Below are 22,105 nucleotides of genomic sequence, written 5' to 3'. Positions count from 1 at the left end.
CACACACACACACACACACACACTGGAAGAGAGGAGATGAGGTCACCTACCACGTGCAGCAAGGCCTTTCTTCTGCTTTTTTTTTTTTTTTTTTAATATTCCGGAATTTAAGTTAATGTCATTAAAACTCTAAAGACAAGTTTCCAAAGTGATACTGTTGCTATTAAGGGCAAAGTCACAAAGTTGTATTTAAAGAAAAAAAAAAAAGAAAAGAAAGAAAGAGATAAGGAAAGAAAAAAAAATCCACCAGCAATTCTGATTCAGACCTAGAAGGCTAACCAGATACTATAAACATCTGGTTTCTGTCTTTTTTATCAGCAAAGATCTCATTTCACAGAAGACCCAAATCTTAACATTAAAAAATAAAATCTAACTGAAACACTAAAAAGCTTAAAAGTTTTTTTTTAAGTTCTTTAAAATATTAACTGAGATATTACTTTAAAAAGAAAAAAAGGGAGCTTTAAAACCTTCAGACGACATCTGTCTCAAGAGGAAAGGGATTTTTTTCCACTGGAAGGCAGAGTCAAGATGGTGTGTGGGTGAGCTATGCTGAGATCCGGTCGCCGTCACATTCTGGACATAAGGGATGAGAGAAGATTCAGATGCCTCTGGGATGACTGTCGGTTCGATGTTGGGGTTTCAAAGCAGGTGAGGTTTCAGTATGTTTACCCAACTTACCCCCCACCCCCAACCCTGCCCCAACCCCAAACCGCTGGAACTCACCAAGGCAAAGAAGCTGATTTAAGTCATCTTGAAAAAATAAAAATAATAATAATAAAAAGAAAAGAAAAGAAAAGAAAATCTGTTGGGTCCAGATGTGACAGCTGCTAGTCAGGGACATCGAAGGGCAGCGAGCTGATGACCTCCCCGGACTCGTAGACCCACTCAGGGCCACACTTGTTGGAGTTGCACTTGGCACAGGGGTAGAAGCAGCCCAGGCAGTTCTTCTCCAGGCAGTCACACAGATCCATGTTGTTACAGAGGAGCTTGCCGTTCTTGTACTTCTTCATGACATCCGTGCTTTCTTTTTCTGCTGCCTTGTTTCAGGGTTAAAGTCAGCAACCTGTGGGCCAGCGTTTTGGAATGCCAGGCATTTTAACTGTCGTTGTATTTGTTGCAGTTGCTTCTGTCCAGTCTGATAGTTTTTCTCCGGAGAACTTTTGCCTGTGTGTTTCTCTTGAGCGGCACTGCTTTTTTTCTGGCTTTTCACTCATCTCTGACCACTAGCTCCGTCCTTCCTGCATTGGAATGCTAGTCTTTCCCTCTGCTCCAAGCAGTCTCCTCTAGCAAACTATCATGGGAGATCCTGAGATAAAAGTTCTTCATGGCAATGTGACCCATCAAGTTTGATCCTCTTCTGCTTTTTGTTCTGTTCAGGCTCTCAAAAAATGGCTGATATAAAGTCCAACAAATTGTTTAATAAAAAGGAACCAAAAGTAATAGCAAACAAGTAAAATTAGGGGTCATCGTGTGGGAAGCAGCTAGAAAGTCTAGCTTAGGTGTGTTCCAAGGGGCCCATGACATGAGCAATTTTTGCCCGAGCCTGAAAGCTAACATGTAGGTGGATTAAATAGTATTGTCTAGGAAGATAAAACTATTGTCAGATTTTAAAATAGGGCTAGACAACCATATTAAAGCAGAGTAGCTCACAAACATGAGGAAAGTACATAAATACCATAGACTGTTTACCCCATCAGTCTGAACTAGGGCCCAAATATATTCCTATTTAGCACAGGAGCCTGTGTAACCTCCAAGTCCCTGTCAGTCTTAACTCACAGTTCATAATCATAGCTGGGAATATTCTAGCCTTTTAACCGCCAAGTTGCAGATGCAACTTGACTTCCCTTGGCAGACAACCTCACCATCTTGACTTCCCTGGGAAGATGACCTCGTCAGTGTGTCCTGAAGTCTCATCTCTCCAGAGCCCTGCCCCACTAGGGAAAGATAGAAACAGGCTGAGGTTATGGATCCACCTGCCAATGCCCATGTTCAGCGGGGAAGCAATTACAGAAGCCAGATCTTCCGCTTTCTGCATCCCATAATGACCGTGGGTCTATACTCCCACAGGGATAAAGAATAGGGAAGCTTCCAGTGGCGGGGAGGGGCTACAGATTGCTGGTGGTGGGAACTGTGTGGAATTGCACGCCTGTTATCTTACAATCTTGTTAATCATTATTAAGTCACCAATAAAAAGTTAAAAAAAGATTGATGGTAATTTTCCACTTGGGGAAGTTCATCCATAAATTCCACTGAATCATCTGGAAATATCCTCACAGATACCCTGACATATCTGGATATGCTGTGGCCAATCAAGTTAACACGGCATTGAACATAGGGCCCTTGGGCACTAGTCTTGACAATAGACTGTGATGATGTTACTATTGTGGTAAATGATAGATACATTGGTTTCTTAAGAGAATACATTATAGTTTTACTACCACTACTACTACTATGAGTAGTAATAGTAACAGTAATAACAATTCTATCAAAGAATGGGAAAGCTTGAAACTTGGAAGTTAGCTTGAATCAAATTATGTGTATAATCTTGTGCTTGGGTGATAGTGCAGTGTGTTAAGCTCACGTGGCGTGAAGCACAAGGATCAGAGTGGTTCGAGCCCCTGGCTTCCCATCTGCAGGGGGTCACTTCATGGGCAGTGAAGCAGGTCTGCAGGTGCCTGTCTTTCACTCCCCCCCCTCTTGATTTCTCTCTATCCTATCCAACAACAACAACAGAAATGACAACAATAATAATGACAGCAAGGGCAACAAAAATGGAAAAAATGGCCTCCAGGAGCAGTGGATTCTTAGTGTAGGCACTGAGCCCCAGCAATAATCCTGGAGAAAAAAAAAAAGTACATTTAAAGGATCTGAGTTTCTTTTTATTCCTGAAGATAGAGAAAACCATACAAGTATTTTGACTGAAGAAATGATTTGATAAGATTTGTGTGTTGCCACAGTAGCTACGGGGAAGATGCCTTTAATGGTGTCAGTCAAAATGATAAGAGACTTAGAGTAACGTGATAGAGAAATTCCTAAGTAAGCTTATCTCTTTATGTGCTGCTCTGGATGACACAGAAAGAGAGGATATGATCTTACTTTGAAAGATTAAATTGACAGAATCTGGTCTTTATCTACACACACACACACACACACACACACACACTTGATGCTTAAGTATTTGTTCTGTGGAATCTGCTATGTTCCCTGAATTCTGTGAATCATTTTCCACAATGATTTCTTGGTATACTACGACAATATTGAGACTAGGAAAGGGTATAATCATGGGATTTATTGTTATTATTTATTTGTAAAAAGGAAACTGACAAAACCATGGGATAAGAGGGGTACAACTCCAAATAATTCCCACCACCAGAACTCTGTATTCCATCCCCTCCCCTGATAGCTTTCCTATTCTTTAACCTTCTAGGAGTATGGATCCAGGGTCATTGTGGGATGCAGAAGGTGGGAGGTCTGGCTTTTGTAATTGCTTCCCCGATGCACATGGGCATTGACAGGTCGATCCATACTCTCAGCCTGCCTCTCTCTTTCCCTAGTAGGGTGGGGCTCTGGGGAAGCAGAGCTCCAGGACACATTGGTGGGGTTGTCTGTCCAGGAAAGTCTGATTGGCATCATGCTAGCATCAGGAACCTGGTGACTGAAAAGAGAGTTAACATACAAAGCCAAGCAAGTTATTGACTAATCATGAAACTAAAGGCTGGAATAGTGCAGATGAAGAGTTGGGGTGGGGGAGGGGTCTCCGTTCTGTACATAGCTAATAGGCATATTTTAGTTATATTCCAAAGGGCCTGTGGCTATACCAGTTTTTTTTTTTTCCCTGAGCCTGAAATCTGATATGCAGGTGGATCCAAGTTATTGTCTGGGGAAATGATGTCATGGCTGGAGAAAGGATCAGAAAGCTGGATCTGGGAGAGTAGCTCCCAAATGTGGGAAAGGTGTGTAAATATTGTTGACTGTAAATCCCATTGATTTGATCTGATCTGGGGCCCATATTCAGCTTAGGAGCCTATGTGACCTCTGCATCCCTCTAGATCTGAGCTCACATTCTGTGGTCATCAGTAGGAACATTCCAAGCTGCCCCAATATCTGGACCCATCTTCCTCAGGTGTAGCATAGAGTATGTTGTCCAGCCTCCCTTCAAAGGATGGAACATTCTCTACCACTGTTGATCCAAGTTGAGGACAAGGTCCTATGGGGGTCCACAAAGGTGTGTTTTGTTGGTCCTGATATAGATGACCGGTAACAATGGAGAGAGGGATTTATTCGAGGTCTAGGTCCATCATGTCTGTTTGGGAATCTCAGCACTACCCAACTAGGACCCCAGCTGATAGGGTGGCCTGATAGTGACTAAAGAGTCATCATTAAAGTATGCCAGTCTCTTGCATACTTATTCAGCTTTTGCAGTCCTTGGTTTGATAAGGATAGCTTGGGAATGAATGAGGGAAATATAATAGGAAGTAGGTGAGGAGGGTATCTAAGTCTAAGTAGACGCTATTTCATTAGGAACTTCATACAAACTCACTGTAGACTATTGGTGTGTTGTTTTCGCTGGGCTATGTTGTTTTCGACGGGCTGGCTTCATGGGCGGGTAACAGACGACCCGGGACTCGTGGCTGGGTTGTACGCAGTATCTCTTTATTCATACAGGACGCAGCGCAATCTATACCAAGCTAAGCTAAAACTAAAGTACCCTAAAACTCACAATGCTGTCTTTATATGTACTTGCCAAGTAGGGTGGAAACAGGATGTGACATAGAGAGGTTGGAGAGAAAAGTGACTGGTGAAAATCAGAGTGTGACAAGGAGAGGGGGCGGAGCAAAAACATATCATGAACCAGTGGGGATTGAACCAATGCCCTGCAGTGGTTATGTAAATAGAATACAGTAGTCATGTAAATAGAATGCAGTAGTCATGTAAATAGAATGCAGTGTTCAGCAGGGGGGATTTAAACCAAATGAAACTGAAGGGGTTTTTAGAAGCATACCAACATTGGTGTACATTTGCTTTCAGGTATATATTTGGCCCAAATTTATGGATACATGTAGACATATGCTCTATCTCATGGGACCTGGTCTATATATAGGTTTTGAGACTGTTGGGAAGTGAACCACCTGTAACGGAATTAGAGAATCCTATGAGAAAGGAAAGGTCTCACCTGAGTAATGAGGCTGAAGGGATTTGTTTTTAACGACCTTTTGTCAATACTAGTCTTGGAATGATGCCACTTGGGTACTCTGGGGACACCAGAACCCTTCTCCTCAATTGAATGGAAATTTAATATGTGAATCCTGATTCATTTCTATTCAATTATGGACCTCCTTTCAACAGTTGGGTAAGATTCAATTTTAGGGTGGGGGTAGATAGCATGATGGTTACACAAAGGCACTGTCATGCCTGAGGCTCCAAAGTCCCAGTTCAAATCCCCCACACCACCATAAACCAGAGTTGAACAGTGCTGGAAAATAAACAAAAAAGAATTCAATTTTAGAAGTAGCCTAAGATTAAATTTTGGCTAAAGTCTTCTTGTCTATGCTGATTGTGGAAAAATGCTGTCAATCTTCTAATATTTTAAGGAAAAATCATTTTAGTTTCTCAGATTAGAATTCATGTTATTTACAGCATTCTTCTTTTTAGAATCTTTTTTCCTGCTATACCTGTAGGTGTCTCCCTAAGCTCAGGATTATTCTATTTCCCTGAAAAAAAATTGAAATGATGTCAATACTAGTAACTCCGACTTGCTATAAACACTCAGAAGAGCATGCCTTTTAAACAGCTGTGTAGATGGGACCATTTCTCTGTGATGCTGACCTTTTGTGATTCTGATCGATGGTCAATAACTACATGTTGACAAACGCCCATGAACTGTGTTGTATTCATACTATCAGTAAAGCTAGACTCTGACTTGCTTATATGCTGATTGTAAAATGCTATTCAGTAAATCTGTCTTTAATGCACCGGACTCCTTTTTAAGTTAGTAACTAATGACCTCTATTCCTATGAACCTCCACTTTCCATTTACCATGAGACCGGGGGATGATGTTAAGAATATTTACACACACACACACACACACACACACACACACACACACACACACACACACACACACACCTTACCCTGAAGTTTTTAAAAACAATTTTTTATATTTATTTATTCCCTTTTGTTGTCCTTGTTTTATTGTTGTAGTTATTATTGATGTCATTGTTGTTGGATAGGACAGAGAGAAACGGGGAGAGGAGGGGAAGACAGAGAGGGTGAGAGAAAGATAGACACCTGCAGACCTGCTTCACCGCCTGTGAAGCGACTCCCCTGCAGGAGGGAAGCCGGAGGCTCAAACCGCAATCCTTATCCCAGTCCTTGCGTTGCGCCACATGTGCTTAACCCACTGTGCTACTGCCCGACTCCCCCTGAAGTTTTCAAAATCAGAAAAATATGCTATTCAATAGTATTTCCCAAGGTTTATCCAAATGTCCTTTTGAAAACATCATGAGCAAAATATGAATTCAGATACAAGACATTCATTCATGATAATATATATTTTATTGGTTGACCATTATTTGTTAAGTGAAAATATGTTATATTACTTTTTGGAAATAAAAACACAAAAAATTTTGTTGTATTTTGGCAGCACTTCACATGACCAAGAAGCATTATATGTCTATAGAGATACCTTTGCTGATCATTCTTTTTCTGTGAATGGAAATCTTATTCTGGCTTTGGATATATATCCTTTTGCTAGAAATTTGGCATTGTTTTACAAAATTATAAGATTTTAAGAGTATTTATTTTTAATTTTTATTTATAAATAGGAAACACTGACAAAATACATAAGATAAGAGGGGTACAACTCCACACAATTCCCACCACCAGAATTCTGTATCCCATCCCCTCCCCTGATACCTTTCCTATTCTTTATCCCTCTGGGAGTATAGACCCTGGGTCATTATGGGATGCAGAAGGTGTAAGGTCTGGCTTCTGTAATTGCTTCCCCACTGAACATGGATGTTGACAGGTAGATCCATACTCCCAGCCTGTCTCTCTCTTTCCCTAGTGGGGCAGGGCTCTGGGGAAGTGGGGCTCTAGGACATATTGGTGGGGTCGTCTGCCCAGGGAAGTCCAGTTGGCATCATGGCAGCATCTGGAACCTGGTGGCTGAAAAGAGAGTTAACATATAGAGTCAAACAAATTGATTAATCATGAAGCTAAAGGCTGGAAAAGTTCACATGAAGACTTGTGTGTGTGTGTGTGTGTGGGGGATGTCTGTTTTGTAGGTAGTTAGTAGGCCTAATGTAGGTATATTCCAAAGGGCCCATGACTATACTAGGTTTTTTCCCTGAGCCTGAAGTCTGATATGCAGGTGGATCCAAGTTATTGTCTGGGGAGATGATGTCATGGCTGGAAAAAGGGCCAGAAAGCTGGATCAGGGAAGAGAGTAGCTCCCAAATATGGGAAAGGTGTATAAATATTGTTGACTGTAAACCCAATTGATTTGGTCTGATCTGGGGACCATATTCAGCTTAGGAGCCTCTGTGACCTCTGCATCCCTGTAGATATGAGCTCACATTCTGTGGTCATGAGTAGAAACCTTCCAAGTTGCCCCAATATCAGGACCCATCTTCCTCATGGAACATAGAGTATGTTGTCCAGCCTACCTTTGGAGGATGGAACATTCTTTGCTGTTGTTGATCCAAGTTGAGGGCAAAGTCCTATGGGGGCCCACATAGGGGTCTATTGTGTTGTTCCTGATAGACATGACTAGTAACAATGGAGAGAGGGATTTATTAGAGGTCTAGGCCCATCATGTCTGTTTGGGAATCTCAGGACTCCCTGACTAGGGCCCCAGCTGATGAGGTGGCCTTCCACATGACCCAGTAATTCCTCTCCTAGGGATATACTCCAAGGACTCCATAACACCCAACCAGAAAGATATGTGTACGCCTATGTTTATAGCAGCACAAGTCACAATAGCTAGAACCTGGAAGCAATTCAGGTGTCCAATAACAGATAAATGACTGAGAAAGCAATGGAATACTATGCAGCTCTTAAGAACAATGAACCCACCTTCTCTGACCCACCTTGGATGGAGCTAGAAGGAATTATGTTAAGTGAGCCAAGTAAGAAAGACAAAGATGAGTGTGGGATGATCCCACTCATCAACAGAAGTTGAGAAAGAACAGGAAGGGAAACTCAAAGCAGGATCTGACTGAGTTTGGAGTAGGGCACCCAAGTAAAAATCTCTGGGTAGAGGGTGAGGGTGAATATTTGGCTTCACTGGGGGTGGGGGGTGGGGCAAGGCGGAGGATGGATGGGACACAGTCTTTTGGTGGTGAGAATGGTGTTTATGTACACTCCTATTAACTTGTAGTCATATAAATCACTATTTAATTAATATGAGAGAGGACAATTGATTTAATGTCTCAAACTTTTTAATGCACAGACCATAGGAAGAGTCTTTGAAATGTTGACTCTCTTACACCAAGGACAACAGAAGCAACTGGTGGCATTACTCTATAAGAGTATTTATTTATTTTTTATCTATCTACTTATTATCGAACAGAGACAGAAATTGAGAGTGGGGAGAAAGAGGTAGAGAAAGAGACAGAAAGATACCTACACCCTGTTTCGTCACTTGTGAAGCTTTCACTCTGCAGGTGAGGACCAGGGGCTTAAACAAGCAGTGAAGTAGGGCTATCTTCCCCTCCCCTCTAATTCCTCTCTGTCTCGATTCAATAATAAACAAATAAACAAAAATTAAATAAAAATTAAAAAAGGAGAAATCTACAAACAGAACCATTAGCAAATTGTAATATTGTTTGGTAGAAAACACACTTTTCAGACATGCTTAGATATGCCTGAATTGGCATCATCATTCACATGAAATGATTGACAAGTAATATCTCCAAAGATTAAGACAAACCAGCATTCACTGTATTTTCGAGAGAGAGAATTTAATCACTCTCTATATTGAGTTAGCCCAAACAGAAAGAAATTTTCCTCTGAAGTTAAGCTTTTGACTAGATTTATTTTGATCTACAAAGAAAGAACAAGAAGCAGAAAGGGATTTTCTTTTTCTCTTGATCAAGACTGAAAGTGTCCTTTCTGCCCTCCAAAGCTAGATTTTATTAGAGAAGACAATTAAGACAACACTAGCCTCGTATTTGCCAAGAGTCCAGCTAAGGCTTCTTTAAGTATCAGTTGTAAGACAGTCAGTATGAGTCACTCATTGGTGAAATGAAAATGATTCTATGAAATGCTTTTTCCTCCATTGTTTTTCTGAAGATCTGATTAACTAGGATCTCAGTGTTTCACTTAATAGCAAGTAGCATTTTATCTCTCAAAATTTTTGGTTTACATCGTCATTGCTATTTAATTGGACAATAAATGTATAGACTAAGAGAAATTATCAGATAGTATGCTTCTAATTTTATTTCTCTGTATCAGTGATTTAATAATGATTAACAATATTGTAATGTAGCATTATAACTGAGGATATATATATATATATTATATATATTATAACAGTTCCATACAGTTCCACTACTAGAGTTCCATGTCCCATCTCCTCCATTGGAAGCTTTCCTATTCTTTATCTCTCTGGGAGTATGGACCCAGGGTCATTATGGGGTGCAGAAAGAGGGGTATATGGCTTCTGTAATTGCTTCTCTGATGGACATGGATGTTGGCAAGTCAATCTATACCCCCAGCCTGTTTCTGTCTTTCCCTAGTTGGGCAGGGCTCTGGAGAGATGAGATTTTGGGGTACATTGGTGAGGTCGTCTTCCCCGAGAAGTAAGGCATCAAGGTAGCACCCGCAACTTGGTGGCTGAAAGGCAGTAAGATATGAAGTAGGATAAATTGTTCGATAAATAAGAACCCAAAGGTAGGTATAGAGCAGATGAAATTAGGGGTCTTTGTGTGGGAAGAAGCTAGGAAGTCTATTTTAGGTATGTTCCAAAGGCCCCATGACTTCAGTAATTTCAAACAGTATATATATATATAATTTTTAATATTAATTTATTTATTCCCTTTTGTTGCCCTTGTTTTTATTGTTGTTGTTACTGATGTCATTGTTGTTGGATAGGACAGAGAGAAATGGAGAGTGGAAGGGAAGACAGAGGGGGGAGAGAAAGACAGACACCTGCAGACCTGCTTCATCACTTGTGTAGCAACCCCCCACTGCAGGTGGGGAGCCAGGGGCTCGAACCAGGATCCTTACGCTGATCCTTGTGCTTTGTGCTACCTGCCCACTGTGCTACTGCCTGACTCCCCCAAACAGTATATGTATATATATATATATATGTTTTTTTTTTTTTTTAAAAGGAGACATTAAGAAAACCATAGGATAAGAGGGGTACAACTCCACACAATTCCCACCACCAGAACTCTGTATCCTATCCCCTCCCCTGATAGCTTTCCTATTCTTTAACCCTCTGGGAGTATGGACCCAAGGTCATTATGGGATGCAGAAGGTAGAAGGTCTGGCTTCTGTAATTGCTTCCCCGCTGAACATGGGCATTGACTGGTCGATCTATATTCCCAGCCTGTCTCTTTCTGTCGCTAGTAGGGTGGGGCTCTGGGGAAGCAGAGCTCCAGGACACATTGGTGGGGTCATCTGTTCAGGGGAATCTGGTTGGCATCATGGTAGCATCTGGAACCTGGTGGCTGAAAAGAGAGTTAACATACAAAGCCAAAAAAAAATTGTTGAACAATCATGGACTTAAAGGCTGGAATAGTGCAGATGAAGTGTTGGGGGGCCCTCCATTTTGTAGTAGCTAGTAGGCATATTTTAGTTATATTTCAAAGGGCCTGTGGCTAGACTAGTTTTTTTCTTTTCTCTGAGCCTGAAATCTTATACACAGGTGGATCCAAGTTATTGTTTGGGGAGGTGATGTCATGGCTGGGAAAGGGACAGAAAGCTGGATCAGGGAAGAGAGTAGCTCCCTAATATGGGGAAAGGGCATAAATATTGTTGACTGTAGACCCCAGTGATTTGATTTGGTCTGGGGCCCATATTCAGCTCAGGAGCCTATGTGACATCTGCATCCAAGGAGTATATTTTAAAGAAGCTGTCAGAATAAATTTTCCTACACGTTTAGTTGTGTTGGAGTTTCTATAACAACAAATCACATCCTTATTTCTAGTTATAACTTATAGTAAACTGTAAATAATTCTGGGAGAGGTGTTGACAACTCTCAGAGTTGGGAGTATTTGGGTCCCCCCACTCCTCTTTTCTATGTTTTATTCCATAAAATTGCTCCTATTAGAGGGCTTTTCTCTTTTCCTCTCCCTTTCTATCTCTTCCTTGCCTCTCAATGTCTCTCTGTCTCTATCAAATAAAAATTTAAAAAAAGAAATAAAACTTTAAAAAAAATGTAAAAAAGAATGTGTATTATCAATTAAAAAATGGAATTACTTTATGATCTAGCAAGAACACTCTTGGGCATTAATCTGAAGGACACGAAAACATTGATTCTAATAGAGGAACATATACACCCTTATGTTCATAGCTGCGTTATTCACAGTAGCCAAAGAGCGGAAACAGCATAAGTGCCCATTGACAGGTGACTGGCTAAAGAAGTTATGGGATAATATATACATATAGTGGAATACTATGTTGCAATAAAAAGACAATATTCAGTCATATGCTGAATCTATAGAACTGATACTTAATTTCAAGAATAAATATCACTAGCTTATATTCCCAGATCTCCCTCTTAATTTCAAGAATAAATATTACTAGCTTATATTCCCAGATCTCTCTCTTAATTTCAAGAATAAATATCATTAGCTTATATTCCCAGATCTCTCTCTCTCTCTTTCTCTCTCTCTCTCTCTCTCACACACACACACACACACACACACACACACACACACACACCACAATGTCACCCTCCAAGGCTGGTAAGGTTACTCAGGAGTGGAGTGCCTACATTGTAAACTTGAGGCTCTAAGTAGATCCCAGGAACTACAAGAGAGCAGCAAGGAGAAGTTTATGGATAGTGAAATTGTATCTTGTTCTCCTTCCCCACCACTCTCTCAAAAAATGTGAGAAGGAGGACTCAGCAATAAAGCATAAATGGGAGACCCTGGCCTCTGTCTCCAGCTATGCGTTAAGAAAAAGATCCCCACACGTCATTCTCTGCCATCTATCAATTCCTACCTACTCAAGCATTCTACAAACTTGGCTAGACGCCTTTTAGTCCTCCACACACTCCCGTCTCTGATCATATCTTGGCTAGTAAGTGTTGCTTCCACCTGCAGTATACATTGTCCTGAATCCTCTCCTTCCCTTGCTGCTAAACTAAGATTCTTCCTCCTCTCTAAACTCTACTGATTTCTGCCCATCTTTCTCCATGCATTCACAGAACAGTGAGCTGCATATTTTTATTGGAGCATTTACAAGTGGATGCTGCATCTCTGATGGTAGACGATGGAGACTAAGAATAGCTCAGATTGATTTTCTCCAGTCAAAGCTTTGTGCACAGAACAGGCACCCCATAAATGCTATGAAACTAAACTTCTCAAATGATCCTGCACTTATGGTGCCAGTCTCAGACTCGGCTCATTGTGGGTGCTCTTTCTGCTTGTCTCTTGCTAATTGTCTCTTTTAAAACGTGATATTTTATGGTCACATCTAGTTAGCCCCCAGTCCCTAACCTTAATTTCTTCACTCCAGTCCGACCTAATGTGCACGGTGTCTAATTTTACTTACCAATACAGAATTTATCCAGCACATTTTACCAGTTGAAGAATCTTCATTGTTAAAACTTTGCTTTCAGAGTCCATCCTAATCAGCAATGAACTCTCAGCATGAAGATAAAATATTGCTTAAATGACTGACAAATGCCCTTAGTAAGTGACAATACCATCTGGATTTAATACTGTCAGTAGAGCTATTCAGCCTTTAGTGGTAACAACAGTTTTATGACCCATGAAATTGCTTTATAGTGTAGTGGCTGCCCATAGGAACTGGCCAAAATGAAGACCTCCTTTCAGATTTTAGAGGGATCCAGAGACCTTCTATTGTGGGGGAGATAGCATAGACAGCATATGGGTGCTTATGAACTGATTAAGCTCAGTGATTTCACATGAGGAGACTGCCCTCACAGACATGTATTGAGAAGAGTTCACTTTGCAATTTAGGTCCCAAAGCCTCTATCTCTGGAACATGGGAGCTTCTCAAGCAGTAACTGGACACATTCATCTTTAATGGCAGCATAGTAATGCTTAAAATCCACCCTCTCTTCTGATAGGCTATTCAGAACCAGTGAGCTCATTCTCTTAGTTATGGAGAACTGCAGGATAAATGTGCTTATACAGCTTAAGTTAAACCCTCGATTTTTCTTGGAAATCAATCTATCTCTGGTATATCTGTTTATTTGACAGAGAAAATGCTTCTGAATAGTGTTAGAGGGACATCATATCCAAATTCCATCACCAAAATGGAAAAAGATGGACAGGGCCATGACTAGGGAAGGGGACTCTAAGTAGCAGTGGAGAGAGAGCTAATAACAAGAAACCCACCATCCGGGGACAAAAGTTGGAGTTTATAGGTATTATTGCATTCTAAAACTAGAAAATAAATCCTTATAAGATCACACACACACACACACACACACACACACACACACGAAGTACATTCATAATTAAGTTAATGAAGGCAACCTATTATTATTATTATTTGGACCAGAACATTGCTCAGCTTTGGTTTATGGTGGTGCTAGGGATTGAACCTGGGACGTCAAACCTGAGCCTCAGGCATGAGAATCTCTTTACACAACCATTATGCTATCTACCCCGCCCCAGCCTATTCTTAGGTTGGGATTTTTAAAGTGAAAATGATCTCTGAACTGTGAAATCCCATTAGTTTATCATTAATGGTGTTAATAACATCAGGAGTCACTGTGTTGTGTCTTAGGCATCATTTTTTAGTAAGGCTCTTTTAAATAATGTTCTAGTATTCCTGGGAAGTGAAATATGTGACCTCCCAGCTCTCTCTTCATTAACTGGAAATGCCTTTATCCTTCATTTATTTCAGATGATGACATTATCTGATACCTGCCAGGAGTTGCTTCGTACGTGTGTGAAAGATCACATGCAGAGGCATTTTACAGAGTATTTCCCCCTTCCTCTTTTGAATTTTTTTCATTCTTTTTTAAAAAATATTTATTTATTCCCTTTCATTGGCCTTGTTTTATTGTTGTAGTTATTGTTGGATAGGACAGAGAGAAATGGAGAGAGGACGGGAAGATAGAGGGGGGAGAGAAAGACAGACACCTGCAGACCTGCTTCACCACCTGTGAAGTGACTCCCCTGCAGGTGGGGAGCTGTAGCTGGGACTCAAACCAGGATCCTCATGCTGGTCCTTGCGCTTTGCACTACCTAGGCTTAGCCCGCTGGGCTATCGCCGGACTCCCCGTCTTTTGAGTTTTAAGTCCAGTGAAGAAAATAAAACGTGCAAAATGAAATTTAATAGAAGATTCTGGTTTGGTGAAATAGCTCACCTAGACTATTTTTCAGTCCACCTGCATGTTAGCTATTAGGTTCATACCTAAAATAGACTTCCTAGCTTCTTCCTACCAAAGGCACCTAATTTCATCTACTCTGTTCCTACCTTTGGGTTCCAGTTTATTAAGCTATTTGTCCTGTTTTATATCTTACCACCTCTCAGCTACCAACTTGCAGAGGCTACTATAACGCCATCCTGACTTCCCTGGACAGACACCTCACCAATGTGTCCCGAAGTCTCACCTCTCCAGAGCCCTACCCCACTAGGGAAAGACAGAAGCAGGCTGGGGGTATGAGTTGAATATGTCCAAAAGAGAAGCAATTACAGAAGCTAGAACTCCCACCTTTTGCACTCCAAAAAGAATTTTGTTCTATATCCCCAGAGAGAAAAAAGAATAGGGGAGTTTCTAATAGAGGGGATGGGACAGGGGCCTCTGGTGGTGGGAACTTTATGGAATTACACCTTTATTATTTAAAAATCTTTTAATAATTATTAAATCACTAATAAAAATTACAAAACTTATTTATTAAATGTTATGTTAAGACATATTAAGACTGGGAGTCAGACAGTAGCGTAGCAGATTAAGCACACACGGTGCCAAGCGCAAGGACCAGAGTAAGGATCCTGGTTCGAGCCCCCGGCTCTGCACCTGCAGGGGAGTCACTTCACAGGTGGTGAAGCAGTTCTGCAGGTGTCAAAAAGAAAAAAATTAAATAAAAAAACACAGTAATGTGAGGAGAGGTACACTTTCCACCTCCTCCACTGCTGGCTGCCTACCTCTTCTCTCACAGCACACGAAGTTTACTTTGGGAGTCAGGCGGTAGCGCAATGGGTTAAGTGCAGGTGGCGCAAAGGGCAAGGATGGATGTAAGGATCCCGGTTTGAGCCCCCAACTCCCCACCTGCAGGGGGGTCGCTTCACAAGCGGTGAAGCAGGTCTGCAGGTGTCTATCTTTTTCTCCCCCTTTTCCGTCTTCCCCTCCTCTCTCCATTTCTCTCTGTCCTATCCAACAACAATGACATCATCATCAACAACAATAATAACTACAACAAGAAAACAACAAGAGCAGCAAAAGGGAATAAGTAAATACTGGCACTGCCGTGGAGGGGATCCAGCCAGGGGACAAGTCTCTGATCCTTCCTCACCAGCTCTTAGGGACTGCGTGATTCAGACAGGAGGCTTCAGGGAGTACTCTGGTACACTCATTTATTTGGAGATAGGTATAGGTTTATATAGAGAGTTAAACAAAGAACATTTTTCAAATATGTCAGAAATTACAGGTTTCTTAAAGGTCAGCTTGCCCCTATGGTAGGGGGCTGGTATGACAAGAATTGATGTAATACATAAAGGTTAAAACAATTAGTCTCCATGATGCAGGTAGTTTAATTATCCAAAGGAATTTGAGAGAACCATAGGGGTTAAACCAGTAAGGTAAAGTAGAGAAAAGAAAAACAAAGTTTGATTTAAATCATAGATATCAAAGAGCACAAGGAAATAAGATTTAGGGGCTTTTCACTGTCTGGTGTTAGGAATGTATGATAGAGTGTGTTCTCCTTTGTGATCAAAAGGTGAGGTGGATGCATGAACTTTGAGTGAACCCTAAAGCAGGCAGCCATTTGGCCTGCTGCTAGCAGGGGAAACTAAGTGTGAGAGGCTTGTAGGCTTTCTGTAAGCTTCAGAGGCTGACAAGGAGAAACTGAGTCTGGGAGACTTTTCCCTCTTGGCTCACCTCTATAAGGAGAGAGGCTAACAAGTGGGGTGTCTTTCCAGACTTCCATCCAAGGATGGGAGAGCTTTCCTAAGCTCTACCAAGGTTTCACATAGTCCCACAAGTAAATAAATAAATAAACGACATATTAAGACAAGTTACATACCAGGTACTGTGTTAAGTACATTGGGTAAGGAAAATTTTTGGAATAATCTCTGTTGATGGAGTTTACAGTCCAGTTAGGAGACAACAATTCGTTCCATAAGCACATCAATTGCGTCATGGCACGGATTACACTGTGGATGTTAGTTTCAGCTCAAGAAATTGCTCTCAGTCAACAAGGATAAAAAATGAAAGCCTTATCTGGTCTTGAATGTGAAGAAAAGTAACATGTTAGTAAGGGTTCAGTATAAGGAAGGGTGAACAAAGAGCAGCAAAGGTCAACTTACTGGAGCGAAGAGTAGAAGAAGAAAACAAAACAAAAGGAACATAGAGAGATTCCTCTTGACACATGAAAGAAATTGAAGATGGTCAATGGCATAGAGAATTAGGAGGGCGGTTAAGTAGGAAGTCAGCAACAAGGGATGATGCCACCTGAGACAAGTTCCCCTCTCTACTGGTGAGCAACACTCAGTAACCAGGAGTCTAGAAGTGAAAATCAGCTTCTACTGACTTTTACAAAATGGTTCCATTATTTATTCTATGAGAAGGAATGTGAGGGAGAGAACAGAAGAGGTAGCACAGCTTTGCCTCGGTAGATTCAGTGTTATATTCCAGGTGCCAACTCACCTCCCTGGAAATCGTGTTCTTTTGAGGATACTGTGAAGGCGTAAGTCATTCAAATGTGTAAATGGCATATTCAGTGGGTTGATACACACAGTAACTGTTCAATTAATCTTAGTTCCTTTTCCTTACTCATTTCACTCTTGGTTTTTTTTTTGTTTTTTTTCCATATTTCACACTCTTACTTTTTTTTCTGCAGGTAAAAGGTTGATACTGTTGATATATTAGAGAACATTGGATATTGAAAGATATCTAGAGACAGGTAGATGTACAAAAATGATAGTGGGAGGTCCCTGATATCAAGTGATCGTCTTACTTGGGAGATACTATGTTCACTGGTTAAGACTATGGGAGAAAAGGGCTAAACACAAAATGAAACTTGGACCATATGTGCTTCCACAGAAACAAGGCCAAGGATGTGAAGGGGAGACAAGGTTGAGTGGGCACTGGAGATCCAATGACGTCCACAGACACTCATCATGGAGGGATGACAGACAGCGCCCATGGGATAACATGGTCTTGGGAAGCATCATTTTCTTAACAAGGCGACTATGAAAAGGTCACAGAATGTGCTGAGCAGTTTTTTCCTTTCAATGTATTTATTTATTTATGAGAGTGGAGAGGGTGGTAGAGGGAGAGAGAGAGAGAGGGAGAAAGTTTCCCTGTAGGTGGGGAGCAGCAGGGGCTAGAACCTGGGTTCTTGTGTGCTGTAATGTCAGCGCTTAATGTCAGGTGCGCCACATCCTAGCCCCTAGGCCATAGCATTTGGAATGTGGAACTTCAGTTCCTGCAAAATGTGAAAACATGGTGGATTCAGACTCATCTACCCCATGTGACACACGCCTGCTAAATCATTATTTCCTTAGTAAAATGAACAGACAAAACAGACCAATATATAAATTAAAATAGGTACCTATACCAATATGACTATTATGAAAACAAACATAGCAAGCTAACAAGATTGCCTCTTGACTGTGGTAGTTTTTTTTTCAACTTTTCCAATTTTTAATGAACTTGGCGATTTCTTTCTTTCTTTTTTTTGCCACTAGAGTTATCACTGGGGCTCAGTGACTATACCATAACTCCACTACTCCTGGTGGCTATTTTTATAAATTTTATTAGTAATTAAATATTGATTATCAAAATTACATGTCAACAGGGGTATAATTCCACACCTTTCCCAGCACCAGCGTTCTGAATCCTCAGTCCCTCCAATACAGTTCACTGCCATTCTCTCAAGGTTGGAGACATGGGCCAACCATCTACAACTATCTGTCTACATTTGTACACAATCTCCCCCTTTTTCTTCCAGGTCCTGACTTCTCTTCTCCTCCAAACCACTCATGACCCTATTACTACATCCACATGTCCCTCCTTTTTCCCTCCCCTCTCTCCGGTGGAGTTCAGAGCCCTCTTATCCTCTTCCTCCTATCAGTTCTCCCCCCCTGGGAGTATGGATCAAAACTGTTTCAATTCATTGAAAATATAGTTACTAACATTTTCTTTTTCTATTTAATACCTATTGTCACTTTAGGAGAAATGCTTTTGGCATTCTATAGTTGAAAAACGAATTTAGGGAGGCGGGTAGATAGCAGAATGGTTATGCAAACAGACTCCCATGCCTGAGGCTCCAGAGCCCCAGGTTCAATCCCCTGCACCACCATAAGCCAGAGCTGAACAGTGCTCTGGTTAAAAAAAAAAAAGAAAAAAGAAAAAAGAAAGAATGATTTCTCTTATTTAAAAAAAGAAAGAAAAATGAATTTAGAGAATAGTCAAAAAGCTTCCGAGGAAGCATAGGAAATTCTGGCTTTATTACTCAGGTGACTCCGGTCTGTCTGGTGGCAAAAATCTGCTTTCTGAACCTGGGCTGGAGTTGGTGTATCGCACCAAATTAAAAGACTCTGGGGCAGTTGGGGGGGCAGGGAGAGTCCAGGTCCTGGAAAAGGATGACAGAGGACCTAGTGGGGGTTGTATTTTTATGTGGAAAACTGAGAAATGTTAGGCATGCACAAACTATTGTAGTCACTGTTGAATATAAAACATTAATCCCCCAATAAAGGGTAAAAAGAATAAAATAAAATAAAATAAGTAAAAAAAAAAACAAACTGCTTTCTGCTATATCTTGTTACCCTAGGTGTAATTAGCTAGGTTTCCCCGAGGCTAACTGGACTTAACATTTACCCAATGAGAATCAGATTTGTTCCATCGTAAGCCCTTCTGCGAAGTCAGTAGGAAAGGTGACCTCTTTGATATTACAGTGAGATGTGTGCATTGCATGACCATGCTTGTGGATAATTTAAGAGTACATCTCCTATAATTTGATCTTAAGTGAGATTTCTTTGATGAATTGACAATTGATCCAGATAAAATGTGAAGAAATGAATATCATGTTTACATATATTGGGCAGTTCTGAAAAGTCAGAATACATCACTATGTTTTCCCTAGAGTTTTAGTACAGGATTGCCATTGTCAGGGGAAAATAACTCTATAGCTTTCTCCTGCCACTCAGTTCCTTTGAGTGAGAGGTTTTATGATGCCAGGGGTAAGGGCTGGAGGGTTATAAATCATTGCCTAAACACTTTGCCCCAGTATTTTGTCTCCCTGGAAGGATTAGTTTGATCAGTGATGTAGTGCTATTCAGAGAATATATGTGTAAATGATGTTTCTGAATCTTATTTCTTTCAAGGCTAGATCCCCTTGCCTTTAATAAAGTCTAAAATATTGGTCTCAGGATGGAAAAAAATGTCACTAGTCATAGACTGTCTCACCACCATGTGATAGATTTACGCTATAAAGGTGCAGAATTCAGGCAAAGAGGAATTAAACTGACCTCAAACCAAGTCACATAGATGCAGGTATTAAGTAAATAAAAATGACTAGGGACCAGGTGTTGGTGCACCTGGTTGAGTACATATTACAGTGCAGAAGGGCCGGGGTGTGAGACCCCAGTTCGCATGTGCAGGGGGAAAGCTTCACGAGCAGGGCTGCAGGTGTCTCTCTGTCTCTCTCCCTCTCTATCACCTGATTTCCTCTTTATATCTGGCTATTTCTATAAAACAAACTTAAAATGATGGTAGAAATTTTAAAAAAGGGGAAAAAAAAGAAAATAAATGACTTTTCCATGTGCATGACCCAGGCTTGAACACAGCATAAACTACATTGAGGAAGTCTTGTCGCTATTCTCTTCCTGTCTCTCTCTAAAAGGCAAGAGAAAGAAACAAAGAAATGCAAATGAAACATGGTCCATATCTAATTCTGGAATTTCATTGATAAAAGCAAATGGTAACTGGGCTGAAATTGGGCCTCCATTTAATAATATGCTGAGAGAGTTGACTTATAAAATATGCCTAATTCTATTAGAATTCTGTAGTAGAGAACTCACTGTCCACCATTCATTTTTCCCATTCTCCATGGTAATAATATCTTGTTTTTTCTTTTGAAGAATTCCCCTGCCCATGAGACTGGTTCTCAAACTTAGAGCTTCAAGAATCAATTCCAATAGCTTGAAAGAAACCAAGACAAACCTATCATAGACACAGACTTATGAGTGTGAGTGATTGATGTCAAATGGTACTGTTAGGGGGGCCCAAGATAATTCACTCACTACAGTGTACGTTTTGCCATGTGTGTGGCTAGGTTTAAGCCAAAGCACCACACAGGAGTATCATAAATCTGGGTGAAGTTTCACTACTGTGATATCTCTTCCTCTTTCTTTCTCTATCTGAAATAAAAAGAAAAGATGAAAAACTTGGTCTGGAAACAGTGAAATAGCACATATTTGAGGCCCCAGGGCTCCAAAAATAAATGTTAGTGCCATTAATTGTTGGGCTGAGCTTCACTGACGGGAGACAGACGACCCGGGACTCATGGTTGAGCTGTATGTAGGCAGTATCTCTTTATTCATGCAGGATGCAGCACAATCTAAGCCAAGCTAAGCTAAACTAAAACTAAAAACAATCTTGTATGTATATATACATATATATATATATATATACACTAGCCAAGTAGGGTGGGAACAGGATGTGACGTAGAGAGGGTGGAGAGAAAAGTGACTGGTGAAAATCAGGGTGTGACAAGGAGAGGGGGCAGAGCAAAAAGACATCATGAACCAGTGGGGATTAAACCAATGCCATGCAGTGGTTATGTAAATAGAATACAGTGGTTATGTAAATAGAATGCAGTGTTAATCAGGGGGTATTAAACCAAATGAAACAGAAGGGGTTTTTTAGAAGTAGAATTAGAAGCATACCAACAATTAATGACAGATAAACTTCTTTCTTTCGAATCTAGATCCCTGTGGCATCTCTTTTTTTGCCTGATTGCATTGGCAGGGTTTTCCAAGAATATGCTGAATATGTGTGGTCAGAGTGAATGCCCTTGTCTAGTTCCTGATTTGGGGGGAAACAAATTTTTTCCCCAATTGATGATGATGATGATAGACATTGGCTTGTCATATATGATCCTTACTGCATTGAGAAATTTTCCTAATATTCCCAATTCCTCAAGGGTCTTTATCATAAATGGATCTTGCCAACTGCTTTTTTAATGATCAACTAATAGGATTATGTGATTTTTACCGTTTCTTAAAGTGATGTAGTTCATTGATTGATTTGCACATGTTGGACCATTCTCGTTTCCTAAGGATGAGTTCCATTTGATCTTGGTGGATCTTAATACCATGTTGGATTTGATTTGTAAAGAACTTATGGAGAATTTTCACATTATTGTTCATCAGGGATGATATAGAGTTTCTTTTTTGGTAGAGGTGATATTGTTTCCTTTTTGGTAGGGTCTTTTTCTGATTTGGCAATCAGAGAGATCTTTATAGAATGTGTGTAGAAGTTATTCATTCGCTTGAGTTTTCTGGAAGAGCTTGAGGAGAGTGAGTGTTAGTTCTCCTTTGAAAGTGTTATAGAATTTATTAGGATAACCATCTGGACCTTGGCTTTTATTCGTTGGAAGACATTTGGGTACTGTTATGGTTTCATTGCTGGTGACTGGCCTTCTTGATCTATTTTCTCTTGGGTCAAGCTTGGCAGGTGGGATGATTTTAAGAATGTGTCCATTTTATCTACTGAGAGGTGGTCTG

General features: G+C 40.6%; 1 pseudogene; it reads right to left on the bottom strand.

Moving 5' to 3' along the window:
- Window positions 1–313: 313 nt before the first annotated feature.
- LOC132538187 (ARL14 effector protein-like) lies at window positions 314–21,696 on the bottom strand (annotated as a pseudogene).
- Window positions 21,697–22,105: the final 409 nt, after the last annotated feature.

This window comes from Erinaceus europaeus, chromosome 4 (assembly GCF_950295315.1).
Source record: "Erinaceus europaeus chromosome 4, mEriEur2.1, whole genome shotgun sequence".
NCBI lineage: Eukaryota > Metazoa > Chordata > Mammalia > Eulipotyphla > Erinaceidae > Erinaceus > Erinaceus europaeus.
The sequence above is the reverse complement of the archived record's forward strand: the minus strand, read 5'-3'. Positions and strand labels throughout refer to the sequence as shown.